Genomic DNA, 10,055 nt, shown 5'->3' on the forward strand with positions numbered 1-10,055 from the left:
TCTAACACCGGATTGTGGAGCGCGTTCTTGTCTTTTGGTGACAAGGACGCAAGCCTAGAGCGGAAAAGGTACGTGAGCACACAGTAACACTGACCAAAGGTATCTCATGGAAACACACGTAAACAACGAGTGCGGAATCGGGGCTTATGATGGTCGATACTTCGAAGCAGGACCAACGACAACAAAGGTGTCTTTAAAGTTCTCTCGGTTTGGAGGGGATACTTTAAAACAAGGCAAACATAATATCTATAAAGGCTTAAATATGTTGGAAAAATTCCTGTTGATTCCATGAATTATAATTGACAAATCAAGAACTTCCCTAGAACAAATTCGAACACCATATTCGAATCAAAGACATGTCCTCCTTCTGTTGTGTTATGGTTTGGAACCCACTGCCCTCCAAGTTTTACACAAGGACCTTTGCAATTCGTATACCCAAATTAAAGGTTGGAATCGCTCAAGAACTATTCAAATCTGAAAAGGGTAGGTTTTGTCTGTATGTGTTCAGGGTTCAACGATAATAAAAATCGTTATCATCAATTTGGGGGCTTAAAGTATATTTATATGAGAAGAAAGAATAGGAAATAGCAAAGCTAAGAGCCTTTCACGGAAAGCCCACGAGCGGTCGAGCTATCGCTCGTGTACGAGCGAGCTCTTGCTCGACTCTGCCACAAGGCAGTGTGAGCAACGAGCTATAGCTCTCTTGCACGAGATCTATCTCTTGCACCTGTTACAAGCCACGCAAGCACCCGAGCTATAGCTCTGCCTTGCCGCAACCTATTTGCCTTGCCAGGTCTAGCTCTCTTGCTAGCTCCTAATACACAATGTCACTAAAGAGTAACAACACTCACTTAGCAACACTCCGATTTGCATTACAAGTATTACAACTCCAACATAATCAACACAAAGTGTTAAAGAAATATGTAACGGGGGTGGGAGCGTTATATACTTGTGATCTAATGAAAAAAATCTTAAAATGAGCGGGATGAGAAGGAATCTTGACCATAAAAATAAATTCAACGATTCACATTTCCATGAGCAAATGCACATTTAGAACATACAATTATTGTGCACATTTAATTCAAAAGTTATGCATATTTTATTCAAAAATTTTGCACATTTATGTTACTTTTATTTCCCCTTTGTTTATCGTTGACGAACTCTCTCTCTCTCTCTCTCTCTCTCTCTCTCTCTCTCTCTCTCTCTCTCTCTCTCTCTCTCTCTCTCTCTCTCTCTCTCTCTCTCTCTCTCTCTCTCTCTCTCTCTCTCTCTCTCTCTCTCCCCATAAACATGTATTAAGTTCTAACTTTTAATTTTAGAGATGATTGAGGAAGTAATTGTGGCCATGAAAGACTTGCAACCCCAATAATAACGATTCACTGACCTTATTTAGATCATAAATAGATTCGTCCGAAGTATATTTAACAATATGCAAATCTATACTTAGTATTTAAAAATTATAACCAAGAAACTAAGAAAGACACATGTCCTCATCCATTCTATTACACTTCTCTAACCATATTGTCACATTTCATCTTATACTACTAATTTTTTATTACACCATTTTTTAAAATTCTTTCATTAAACTTATACTTCATCTCTCCCCTTTAATTAAACCTTTTCCCATTCTCTCTTTAATTTTAGCCCTTCCACCTTCTATTTAAGCCTCTTTTTTTTTTATTAAAGTTCCAAAAATTTAATTTCTTTAATCATAATGTTTCCAATTACATATTATACCCTATGATGACTTATTGGTATTTCCTCAATTATCTCTCAATACAATTTTATATGAATAACCTGTGCATTGTACGGGTCAGAAGGCTAGTTTAATTTAAAAGATGTGAACCCTAAATACAAAAAAAATTTCGCATTTAACTCAATAAATATGCACATATCATCAAAAATATATGCACAAGTTTTACAAGAATAATGCATGTTTACTTTAAAAATTATGCATTTGAGCTATGTTGGTTTGTTGACATGAACACGCTAATTAGAGTCAGTCAATCAAGAAACTCCCGAATCCATTTTGATCTACAAATGAAATAAAATTGATGATTAATTTGACTTTAGAATTTGTCACAGAGTTTATCAACTTGTAATTTTCTTTGTTAAACAATAGTTGTATTAATCGTACAATAATTAACTCGGAAGTTCAAAGGTTTGAGGGAAGGGATAGGATTTTGGATGGGAGTAAGAACGATGAGAAAGAGAGAAAAGGTGCGGTAAAAGTTGACCAGGGAGGAGAGAGATATTGGATCTTCTTTTGAACAAAAATGGGGAAGGGTTATGAATGAGGAGGAAAGATAGGGAGAAGTGGTGCATGTGAAAGAGAATTGGGGAAAAGAAGTATTTCATATTATTTACAGCTTTGTCATTAATGACATGTGATTAGAGCTATTAGACCATCTTATTTGAATGTATGAAATTGTTTTTCATCCTTCCCGTTATAAAGTCCTTCTCATTTGACCATATATATATATATGGGTGTTTACATGTAGCAAGGTATATATATATATATATATATATATATATATATATATATATATATATATATATATATATATATATATATATATATATATATATATATATATATATATATATATACCTTGCTACGTGTAAACACCCATTTGTGTCTCCCCAAAAACCAAACCCGATGATGAATACCTTTCACGTCGAATCATAATTGAATAAAGTAAAAGTGTGGAAAGTCTAGTATTGCGGTTAGATTTAATTAAAATTCTCCTTTCTCTCTATTTTCGAAAACCTATTTTAAGAAAATAGTCAATCCAATTTAGTTTGGTCCATGACAAGGGTCCAATAATAGTGTAGTTGAATTGGGCTCGAAAAGAGTTTTCCAACGATATATTATAAGCCCAATTCTGATGAATAATGAGGAAGTTATGGCCAAATTACTAAACTGGGTCCGGTTTGATCTTTATATACGGCCCAATGATCTAGAGGAGGGCCTATTATGAATAATCATCCCTAATGCAATTAGGATTGATTATAGTATTCTATAATCTTCTAGAAGGTTCTTTTGAATCCTAATGTGATTAGGATTGATAATTAAGTATGAATTTTATTGGGAATAAAATAAGTGTTTTAAATGAAATTACGATTTTACCCCTCGTATGGACTTTTACGCTTAATTTTATCAAAAAAAATAGAAAACGTGTGGAAAATTGCCTACAGCGCCGAACGCCAGGCCTGTCGCGCGGCAACAGAGACAGTTGCGGTGCTGGCGTCGTGTTTTATTCCTCTTAAATTTCCGATTCTTTTTTATCTATTCCGGACTGTTTTCGTTATAAATAGCGTCCTTAGACCTCCGTTTTTAAATCATCAATTCTCATCAATTCTCACCAACTCTCATCAAGAAATTCTTGATACTCTCTCTCTCTTTCTAAACCAACTTTTCACAAACAAAAATTTCGCATTCACAAAATCTAAACATACCTAGCCAAGTTCGAAGTTGCCTTCGCCCTAGATGTGAAAGGTTTGGTATTTTTGATAGTTTTGTCCCAAATCTCTATTTCAATTATTTAATTTAATTGTTTTAATTTTATTATTTTCTTTCAAGTTACTAACGTGTGTATTTTGTTATTAGAAAGAGGTAAGAGGCATCCAAGTAAGTGCTTTAATTGTTTCATTGATCTTATTATGATACAGAAATCTTGTTTAGATTGTTATTTTGATTCCTAGTATCATGTTAGGATGTTTTTCTTAGTATGATGTTTAGGGTAAAAGTAAGTTTCTTAGTTATATCAATTATGAATTTTGTGATGCTTCCTATTATCTTTCCTAATATCGTGTTAGTATCATGTTAGGGTTAAAGCTTTGATTTTTATATGTTTAGTGACATGCTAGGATTTTTTATTAATCTTGTTAGTATCATGTCTAGGATCTTGGTATTATTATGCTTTATTTTTAACATGATTATGATTATTATTATGATGATGATTATTATGTTGCTTGATGATTTATATTGTTATTGCTTGATCATACCTTTTATGCATGTTTAAAGGGAATTTGTACTTGTAATCACGCTTAATAAGATAATTAATAATCTTATTTAGATTAATTTGATTATAATTCAAGTGATCACCAATAATAGTTTTGTTTGTGCATTAATATTAAACCAACATAGATTTAACAGGTTTAGGGTAAACCTAATGATCATATGTTAGTTAAAAAGCGCACATGAATACAAGAAGAATAAAGTAGAGGCCTATTATTAGGGCAGGTTCTTTCTCTTTTAGATTGGATTTGTACCTTCATCCCCGAACTTCCAGTCTTGGTTCCAGACCTATTGTAGTTAACGATCTCCTAAATCGTTAAGGGGTGTAACCTTCACCTCAGGAACGGTTTACAAGTTCCTTGTAACACCCCAATAATTCTCCCTTTTCCAAACCACTTACTTTAAATAAAAAGAGAGGAGAACCATTGGCATGTTACCGCCACGTGTTAAAACGTTAAGGCTTTATCAAAGTATTGCAGCGGAAATCCAACTTAAATCTTAAAATAATATAATTTAGAAAACCAATAAGTCAAAGCTTACAAATTGGAACCATAAAGTCCCTTATTAAAACCAAACCAATATTCCAAAATCCCAAAACATAATTAAAATAGTAAAACATAAATAAGTTCAACACAAAGAACGAATACTCTCAATCACACCAATCCCTTGACAATGCGTATGTCAAATCCCCGAACTTCACATCATCAAGATAACCTGTGCAATACTGCTCCCCAATAATACAAGTGTAATAATTGGATCATCACAGGATCATTGAAAGGCGAAGGCCATGACCAAAAGAAAACACACAAAAGCACGCAATCAGCAAAGCTGAGTACGTACAAGCTACGGCGTACCAAGCCTAGCATGCTCAACTAATTAAAGTAAATAAACATACAACACAAATTCATTAATCAAGACTCCACACTTAAACAATTCAATCGACTCAACATACTTGCTAATCAATTCCAAACACTTGACTCTTTATATTTAATTTAATTAATTTAGTTGGAGTAAGCAATAGACAAGGTTGTCCAATCCACCAAATCATTTTGGTCCCAAATGACCATTTAAAATAAAAGTTTAGCGCGATGCAAGAATGGGCGCGACTCCATTCTCACAAAGTTAGTCTAGGATCGCGACTCCATTCTCACAAAGTTAGTCTAGGATCCCATCTAACTTTCATTATAAAAATAAAATGTAAATACCAAAAGAAAATAGGACATGTTGATCAAACAAGCCTCGGAAAGCCACAGGCTACCACCGTATACCCCAACCCATAATTGTCAATACTCTAGAAGTGCACGCTTTCTAGAGTTTTATTGATCATCCATGTTTCACTTTACATGATTACAATTTTAATTAATAGCCGACTCAATCAAGAAGACCATACATAACAATCATACATCAATTCACTTTTAATCTTATTTAGGACAATGGTGATCACATCACAAATTGACCTTTAATTCCATTAAACTTCCAAATTATTCAAAATTGTTGAACATAGTCAACCCACCTAGCCATTTCGGCTTAATCCACCTTTACTCAACATACTAACAAGTCATGATTAAGTAATAAATAAAATAATAATAACCTTGTGGAATAATTAATAAATTCATTCCACTTAAACCATTCAATTTCAATCCTTTAATAATCCAAATGTGGTTAACAAACCGATCCAATAAAAATATGCCTGTATCAACATTCCATACAAACAATTAATCCAATACAATTCAACATGTTTGCATCCATAATTCCATACAAACATAATCAATTCACCAAAACATGTCTCATAAACATAAGCACATGAATTAATTAAATGTATAACCAAACAATTTCCATCCAAGTGTTCCCTAATCATGAAACTAAGTTCTTTTCTTTGGTACCTAAACATGATACTACTTACAACGAAGTAGACATGTACGTACCTCGTATAAACAATCCTTTGTGCCACTTTTAATCACTTAAAAGTCTCCTAAGAAATAATCACTTCCTAGAAAACAAGCAACAATAATAAATTAATACTTAACCAAATTTCCAGCAATATAATTTAGATTAAAACTCCTTAAAACTTCATTTAAAACATGTTTTTATGGTTAATTATGCATTAGAAATACAATAGGAACAAAAACCCCAATTTAATTAGTCATAAGAACCCTAAAATCCCAATTTAAATAAATTGAAACCCTAGGTTTTTAAAATTATAAAATCTGAAAATTATAACAACAATTATAATCTGAAATTATTAGTTTAAAACATAAAAACATGATTTTGATACTAAAAATATAAACTTTATACTATAAAATCAAAACCCAAAACTAATTATAAACATTAAGCATAAAAAAAACTTCGTTAAAAATCAAAAACTGCCCGAAAATCATATTTAGAGGCTGAATTTGGCCACGAGAGGGTGGTGCTTATTACCAAAGGTAGTAAGTCTTTCTTAAAACATTGTTTCCACATTGAAAACACTACTTTTTTGTTAAAATCGGATGAGTTCAGAACCTGATCGGGATTAAAACGAGATTAATATTAACGAACCAAAATCTAAACATTAAAACACGAATTTACGTGTTCAAAATAATCTGGAATTAAGTTAAACTAATTAGTAGTATAATCACCAAAATTTCAAAACATCATTACTATAAAAGCCCTAAATCGGTTGTTCATAAAAACCCTAAAATCATGATTTTCAATGATTAAAAACCATAGGTTATTAAATTTACAAAACCTGAAAATTATAACATTTATAAAATCTGAAATTATAAAGTTTAATCATCAAAATACAATTTGATGCTAATTAAACTAATTTCAAACAATAAAATCAAAACCCATAATCAATAATTATAATTACACAAATTAATAAAACAAAGGAGAAAGAAAATAAGACTAACCTTTGTGTGGGGAAATTTTTGGGATGTATGGGGTATTTATAGGAGAGAGGGTAGTAGGGTAAGTAGGGATATTGGGCCTCATTAAATTAATGGGTCAATTAAGAAAGTAAACTGGGTTTGGTTTGTTTGTTGGACATAAATTATAGAAGGAAGGTTCATAAAAAGTTCTTTGTAATAAAATCGTTTATCAACCCCAAAAATAATTTGAAACTTTTGAAATTAAATTCCGGGAAAATACAAGTAAATATTATAAATAATATATAATTTCATTTATAATATATTTTAAAATATGGGGGATTACATTCCTAAAACTTGTTGCCGACTCTTTTGCTCTAAATTCCTTTCCTTTGGACGCCACCATACTTAAGTGTATGATCATAGTGGAGTTCAAGTTTGGGGTAATGCTTGAAATATTCCTTACACTAGATATTCTACGCTGGTTAAACACGGACGATTCGATAGGCTCGTCAATGGACTCAGATGATGTGTGGAGGTAAATTGAGTAGAGGCCTTGATGTACCTTAAAGAACAACTCCCATAATGGTGCTAGTGGCAATGTCTTCGTGGTCAAGAACATACACGCCACCTTAGGTATCCCATATTTTAAAGATAATTCAATATGAGGTACCAAAGGAGCACGCCACATGAGCTCGGCGTGCTCCTGATCAAACATTGTGTGCTATAATCCCATCGGAGCTATCCAATCGCCAAAGTCTCTGATCCATAGCCTGATAATTTGATGCTAGAAGCTAGCGAGATTTGTATTACTGTGACGTCTTCCAGAAACGAGGAATTTTCTAATGCGAACATTGACAAAGATCCCAAGGACTATAACAAAGAATGCAATCATAAAGTAAAGATTATGGTGGCGGTAACTTGGATGGCTGGAAACTGAGAACTACTTTCCTTTTCCTTCTCCTTCTCCATGTTTTTTTTGAGAAAATCCAAGTTGATATCCATGATAAACGAGTATTATTTATAACATGGCAAAATTGTAATAAAAGTCCATTGATTTTCGTGCTGGACCAATAACAATTATTTTCTCAGCAAAAGCTCTGACATTTTGCACATGGGCTTCAAAAAGAACACTTCACGCCGTTATTGCTCCATCCATTTACCTTAATTCAACTTTGAGGGTGAGTTAAGCTCTCTCTTGCAATTGTCTTCATCTTTGTCATGAGAGAGAAACAAAAAAACAAGCTCACATAGTACATGAAAATAGCTTTGTAAAACCTTTAATGGAGAAATCGAGAAGCACAAACAACTTCAATGGAGAAGGAAGCAAACCTTGCCCTTAAGGGTTTACCATGCCCAAATTTCTCTAATTTTTCTAAGATTTTTTCGTTTAATTCGACGGCAAAGCCTCCGGAAATTCATCGCCGGAAAGGTGAAAGAGGGTGAAGAAGATAGGGGACAGTAAGTTACTAGGTAATGCCAAGCATTCAAGCATGGAGCCATGGCGATTGGTGGTTTCGTTTTGGTGGTTTCGACTTTTCATTTTTTTCGGATCGGAAGATGCAAAATTCCAGTTTATTACTATTGTTGGAGATTTTCTGGCCTTGTAAAAGAAACCAGTCAAGTTTTTGGCTCAGTTGAAGAACAAAATTTTACATAAATTGAAGAACAACCAGTCAAATTGAAGAAGATCGAAGACGCGACGCTTACGTGTCGCTGAAAGAAATCAATGTTCTTGGGTTTGGGTAGGTGAGAGGCGGACAGTCACTAACCATGGTTAGTGTTACCCTCTTAACGCCCATCTAACAGCATAAGTCCATCCAGCTAATGTTGACAAAATTACCCTTACTTTTACATGCGAAAAGACAAATTTATCCTGATAAAGAACCCTTGTTTCTATAAGATATTAACCTGGGCATGCTCATGTTTTTTAGCCATGAGCCTCTCACATAAACATCTACCTTTTGCTGCTCCTCCATTCTCTACGAGCTAAGTTAATTTTTCGGGTGGCTTTAGGAGAGAAGAGGGAGGACATATTATTTAGTAGATTATGTACGCTTACGAACTTTTCGGAACAAGACAGAGTATAGGCTTGAAAAGTGCCAAAGATTTTTTTTTTTTTTTTTTGTTTGACGGGAAGATTAAAGATTTCATTTATAAAAGGGCCCAACGACACTTATAATGAATTTTTTAGAAATTTAAAATTCCAACAAAAAAATATAAAACTCTAAAAATAACATCGCATAATCGATTGATATTAACCTTAACAAAAAAACTTCATTTGAAGCAATACAATCTGTGAGTTCGCTCTTATTCGACATAAGATCTGCAAATGCATAATTTTTTGGATGAATATACTTCCGTGGTCTTCTAAACTCTAGTATAAAATGTGAAACCTTCGATCTTCATTCTTCGATAAACAAGTAATTAAAATCCCTACCATGAACACCATCTTAAGGATGGTATCTTTTTATTGAAAGCAATTAAAGAGATTTTGGGGCTTTCCACCGGTAAAAACCAGTGGAAGCCCCTACAAAGTTCACAAATAAAATCAAGAATGAAGGAGATGAAGAGAAGTACGGAAGGATTGAAGAAAAACAAAGAAATAACCCTACCAAAAGAGGTAAGGAAAACCCCTCCCAAGGGAAAACCCCGGAGGGAACTATCAAAAAAGTGCCAAAGATAAGAGTAGAAAAGTGATTAATGTCACACTTTGAGACACATCAATTGTAAACACTGAACAAAAAAATTGGTAAAGCACAGATGGCCTTAAAAATAGTGTGTAGAACACAAGGAGAGGCAATCTGTAATCAGAAAACCTTTGTCGTGTGTAGCTTCTGTATCTGGCAATATAACAGCAATATTCCGCAAATTTATTCTTAGTAAAAAAAAACAGAGGTTGAAGTTTTACTAATTCACATCTACTCACAATATAGAAGAGAGATTAAGAATAAAGTTGCCAGAATTACTAGCTAATTAAAATTAAAAAATGACATGAATATACACTTAACATTTGACTTGAATTCTGGACTTGACTTAGGTGCAAATATGAGTACAAATCTGCCATTGCTAGAACCAGCAAAGTACTATAATCTCCAGAACCACAAGTCCACAACTTAACTTCCTATCTCCAGGATTGGTAACAGTAAAAATTGAAGTGTGTAAAATTAAAAAGAAGGAAATACGAA

The sequence above is a fragment of the Chenopodium quinoa genome, unplaced genomic scaffold (genome assembly GCF_001683475.1).
Source record: "Chenopodium quinoa cultivar QQ74 unplaced genomic scaffold, ASM168347v1, whole genome shotgun sequence".
Taxonomy (NCBI): domain Eukaryota; kingdom Viridiplantae; phylum Streptophyta; class Magnoliopsida; order Caryophyllales; family Amaranthaceae; genus Chenopodium; species Chenopodium quinoa.